The following is a 6,271-nucleotide window of genomic DNA, read 5'->3' on the forward strand; positions in this document are numbered from 1 at the left end:
CAGTTGACGTCAACCAAAATGAACATGTACATTTAGAAAGAACCTGTACAGGATGCCTTTTATAATTTACACCTTTTTTATAGTAGAGGGTTTTACGGCGCTCGCAACTGCATAAGGTCATATGAGCGCCAAGGGGTGGGTGTCAACAGAGAAGTCTTTACAGGGAGTCAGACTTATTCTGCTCACCTCTCTAGCTTCAACAGCACAAGGTCTGCTTCGACTATCAAGGCACCCCAAAATAGCAGGTCACAAGAGAGTGACAAACATACAAAAGAAGTAAAGGAAAATGACAATTTTAAGGGTCAAGAAACAGAAACACACTATCCCTATTTGATTTCACTGTCAATTTTTGAAATTCTTTTGGTGCAAAGGTTCGACAGACCAAAATTCGCGCAAATTCTGAGCAGGGATCCTGAAAAAGATTGGATTGATACAGCCTTGATATTTTCACGCAGTGTTTCTGTATATACAACCTGCAAGGTACTAAAAATTTACTTTCCTTAGTCGCATACATTTCTTGTAACTGCCCTTGTGTCATATACGATACTCGGACCCAAAAAAATTATCTCAAATCAGAGTGATACTGTCAGTCTTTTTTACACTGACAGAAAACTTATAACAATATCACAATAACCTTTTAGTACGTTGCAAACATATCATCGAGAAACAGTCATGCAAAGTAGGATTGAGCTGTGATATGTACTTTCAGAAATATCTCCGCATAGGTGACCCACCCCCTTAAGAAAATCTTAGTTTTGAGAAAACTGAAAAAAACACCAGAATTCATACTGGTCTATTTCAACAAAATGTTCACAAACATGGCACATGTGAGCACTCTATAGATGTTTTAGACACTTGAAAATATTTCCAATCGATAAAGCAGATGTTGCTCTACTAAAATAGTCCAAAATCGAAAAATCAGTTTTGGATACCAAATCGACTTTTTCTGGCTGTCAACCACTGCCGTGGTGTACCTTAAAACAGATCACAAGAAATCCTGGTGCTTTAGATTAAGTTACCTCTATCAACATAATAATAATTGCTACATATACGTCGTCACAGAGAGTTGGAAAATTAATGGCAACTTTTATGGCAACTTTTGGCAACTTTTGGCAACTTTTGGACAAAAAAATGGTAACAAACGCAGATGCTAGTTGAAAGTTATAAACGACGCCACAAGAAGGCGACGAACCATATTCACAAATTATGTTTCGTTTTGGCAAGTGTTTTACGGCGCTCACAACAGCATTAGGTCATATAAGCGCGCGGGACACATTAAACTTTCAGTTGGTAGGAAATTTTGAATTTTGCCCCGGTGGCGGCCGAAGCCTACTCGTATCAATTTTAGATCACCAAACGATCCCTAACGTGCGCAGCTTGCACTCGGGACCTCTGAGATGTTTCGCCCTTGTCCGTGAAGGCTGTTGTTCCGGCACAGTATGAGCACGACATTGATAAATCATCACATTTACAATTCTACATTGCATAAGATCAACAATGTTAATGTCCCCCCTTAGGGGATGGCCTAAAGACACTTCGTCAGTAGCACTGCCCTGGTGGGGGCAAGAGGGGAGAGATTTTCGTTTCAGTAAGTGTTTTACGGCACTTGCAACACAATAAGGTCATACAAGTGCCGAAGATTAGAGGTGTTACAAGAGAGTAACATACACAAACAAGGAGGAGAGATCAGGACGATAGATGTTTGATAGGAAAGAAAGAGGAGAGATAAGGACGATATAAGTTTGATTGGTAAGAAGGAGGAGAGATCAGGACGATAGATGTTTGATTGGTAAGAAGGAGGAGAGATAAGGACGATAGATGTTTGATAGGAAAGAAAGAGGAGAGATAAGGACGATATATGTTTGATAGGTAAGAAGGAGGAGAGATAAGGACGATAGATGTTTGGATAGGTAAGAAGGAGGAGAGATAAGGACGATAGATGTTTGGATAGGTAAGAAGGAGGAGAGATAAGGACGATAGATGTTTGATGAGTAAGAAGGAGGAGAGGTAAGCACCACAGATGTTGATAGGAAAGAATTAAGGATTATACCACATCAGAGCACCCGCTAACCACCCACTAATAAGCCAATCCACAAACAGAATAAAAACACAATGGAAAAGAACAAAACTATATTGTTTTTCATTTTGTTGATGGTTTATTTGAAATCATTCTTAATAATAGCAATGAATAATAGTAATATTATTATATCACATACAAAAAGTTATTATCGTTCAATATTATCAAAACGTGTGAACTTTGGCTGGCGGCACGAAACAGTTCTCTGGCAAAGCAAAAACAAAAACAAAACATAAATAAATAAATTAAATTTAAAAAAAATAATTAAAAACCCTGAAATGTTAATATGCTATACACCAAGACAAGGACCTTTCTTAAACAAGCGCAATAAAACTAGATCTACAGCAAAGTTAATCCACACATGTATATATAATAATAATAATAATATATACAACTATTGAATAACACATGCACCTAGAGAAGGACCTTCCTGAAATAAATCATGCAGGATAAAAATAGAGCAAAGTTAATACACAATATTATTCAAAATACATGATACAAATATTGAACAACACTGCCCTCCCTTAGAACAAACCGCCCCCCCCCCCCAACAAGATTGGATAAAAAAGAGAAGCTGAGATGGCAGCTCATCTGAGTTTTTTAAAAGTTTAGTTTTAGTAACAGTTTTACGCACTTGCAACACAATAAGGAATTATACGTGCCGAAGAATAGATTATGTGTTACAAGAGAGTAACATACACAAAAAAAGGAGGAGGGGAGATAAGGACGACAGATGTTTGACAGGAAAGAAGGAGCAAACCACACCAAAGCACCCGCCAACCACCCACCAGCTCATCTGCTGCCAACAAACCAATTGTTTCAGCGACGAGACTGCTCATGGGCCTAAAGGGCTGACAACTTTGTCTACCACACACAGAGCCAAATTGGCGGGGTGGTGAAATCTTTGGGTATGTATAAAGTATTAATACATTTCGCTGTGTTCGTGTTTTAAAGACAAAGAATAGATCTATAATGATTAAAAGCAAACACCCAGGACCTGAATATATCTGTTGGCTATGTGCGTGTTCGCGGTGAGTAGTGACAACAGACCCATCACAAACCTTCTGGAATTGTTCCCCTTCCAAAGCTGTCAGTTCGTTTCTTCTACCTTTCCCCTTCCCACCCCCACCCTTTCCCATCTGCCCCCCCCCCCCCCCCTCTTTTCAACTAATTGCCTAAGGTTAGCCCGATGTTTAAAATTTCGAGTGTGAGAAGCACATTGACACTTTCACGGTGCATGTATATATATATATGTATGTATATAGAGCATGGAAGAACAAGTAAGACAGACAGACAGAAACGACAGAGGGAAAGAAAAGAAGTAGGACCTTCCCGTGTCACCCTCCAACCACCCACAGGATAACCCAAGTGAATCAAAATGCCACTGAGGTGAAGTGAACTAGATAAGGACTTAAGGTACATCTGTAAAATATGTAAGGCCAGCAGAAAGGGCTGTGCAGAGAGAGATTATTTTTTATTATTTAGTAGAGGGTTTTACGGCACTCACAACTGCTTAAGGTCATATGAGCGCCAAGGGGTGGATGTCAACAGAGAAGTCTTTACAGTGAATCAGTCTTACTCTGCTCACCTCTCTAGCTTCAACAGCACAAAGTCTGTTTTGACTTTCAATGCACCCCGGAAAGAGTGGGTCACAAGAGTGTGACAAACATACAAAAGAAGTAGAGGAAAATGACAATAGTAAGGATTACGAAAGAAAAAGCAGCAGTTCCCTGTTGTAGTTCAGGCACAGTTATGAGCATGACATTGTTGAATCAGCCCATTTACAGTTCTACTGTGCATGAACGAGAAATGTCCCCCCTTTGGGAATATGGCCTAAAGACACTTCAGTCAGTGGCACCGCCCCCGGGGGGGGGGGGGGGGGGGGGAGGGGGCAGAGAGAGAAGACGCTGAACATGGAGGTGCAGGTACCACATGACAATATCCTTCTTTGTACAGCACAACCTGGTCCAGGTACCACATGACAATATCCGTCTCTGTACAGCACAACCTGGTCCAGGTACCACATTACGCACCAGGACATTCGCTGAGTAAGCACGATAGAAGCATGGTTTTTGCAACAGGACATTAATTATATACACTATAGGTCTAGTAATAATTAATACAAAATAGCATTTGTATTGCGCATATCCCCGCTCAACAGCAGGCTCTATGCGCTTTACACTATATTATTACCCCAGCAGACCATAGAACACTCCGAAACATTCTCAACTTCCCGGGAAGCATACAGTGCAAGCAGCTGATTAAGCGCTCAAACACTCACAAACTGACAAAATCTTTCGCTTTCTATAGGCGGGTACCCATTCCCACCAGGGTGAAGTGAGGAAAATTCGTGTAAAGTGCCTTTCCCAAAGACACAACGTTGGGTCCCTGACGCGATTCGAACCCACGACCTTATGGTTGCGAGTCCGAGAGCCTAACCACTAGGCCACCGACATAAGCGTGTAATAACTATGAACTATCAGACTGATTCTGCTGAGAATTTTAAAAAAGAGAAAATTTGCAAACCAGTCCAAATATTTTTTTTGCTTAATGTCAGTGATTAAAATTTTTTTGTAACACCCCCATCAACTAACACAATTTAGATCACTTAGGAGGACGGCTTCTGACCTTCAGGGCCGACCTGGGCGGAGCAGGATACAACATCCCAGCAGAAAGACGGAGAAACTCCAAAAACATTCTCCCCACTCAGGAATCCAACGGAGTTGTCCTGCGCGCCACAGTGAAGTGCCTAACCTCTCCACCACAGACGCCAGTCTGCTATATATATATACAGTCAACATAGTATGTGTCACGCTGTGGTGGAATCAGGCGTTCGTCAATTTTGGGGCAGCTAGAGTTATTGGTATCATCTTGTGTACAAGTTGGCCACCCTATGTCACAAATATTTGAATGATAATGCACCATCATATTGATCAAATCTGTTAAGATTAAGACTGTACATTCCAACTCGCAGTTTAAGGTCATCAGCATGTGCAGACTAAAAGAAATTTATTTTACCATCTATGAAACTTAAAACAATGGGTGAAAGGGCATTTGAATACCAAGGCCCCAAGATCTGGAATGCTTTACCCAGTACTTTGAGAGAGATCAAATCTTTTGATTCATTCAAATGTCAGCTGAAGTCGTTTCTGTTTTTAAATTCATAAGATGAATATTTGGAACAATTTTCTTTAGTCTGAACACAACGTTTCATGTTACTGTTGTACATTGTATTGTATTGTAAAGCGCTCAGAGCCTGTATACTTAATTCGGGGTTGAGCGCTATATAAATGTCATTTATTATTATCATTATTATCATATTAAAGCCGGTTTATTTGCCTTCCTTTTGGTAAAAGAAATCCATCCATTTTACATTGAAGTCGAAATATTTGCGATTGAAGGGGCTCAGGGTCGCCTGCTTTCAGAGGTAAAATTAGTGAGAAAATGGCTGCCAAAGTTTGGTAACTTCTATATATCTTGAAAGTACTCTAAAACTGAAAATTTACATATTGTGTGCCATTAATCAACGTTTTTTAAAGTAAAATTCACATGGAAATGTGTTTATATATATATATATATGAACATAAAAGGTGTTGGATCAACAACAAAAAATTTGATAAAAATTGACAAACTGGAGGAAAAATGACAATTTCTTCAATTTCATTATTTTGACGATCGCCTGATTTCACCACGCTGCCATACAAATATATTTCTATATACATAATATATATATATATATATATATATATATATATATATAATTATAAGGAAAGAACAATAGGGAGCAGATAACTGTGAAAAACCAATAAGCATGCCGTAAGCAATATTGACAAGAGAACTCAATACTGGTGATAATCTCACGGTGAGAACACAACCCATCAGATCCTGTGACAGAGATAATGTCACGGTGAGAACACAACCCATCAGATCCTGTGACAGAGATAATGTCACAGTGAGAACACATCCCATCAGATCCTGTGACAGAGATAATGTCATGGTGAGAACACATCCCATCAGATCCTGTGACAGAGATAATGTCACGGTGAGAACACAACCCATCAGATCCTGTGACAGAGATAATCTCACGGTGAGAACACATCAGATCCTGTGACAGAGATAATCTCACGGTGACAACACACCAGATCCTCTGATGGAGACTACAGACAAAGAAATCCTACAATTCTCTCACTCCCC

Source organism: Aplysia californica, unplaced genomic scaffold, assembly GCF_000002075.1.
Source record: "Aplysia californica isolate F4 #8 unplaced genomic scaffold, AplCal3.0 scaffold00652, whole genome shotgun sequence".
Classification (NCBI taxonomy): Eukaryota; Metazoa; Mollusca; class Gastropoda; order Aplysiida; family Aplysiidae; genus Aplysia; species Aplysia californica.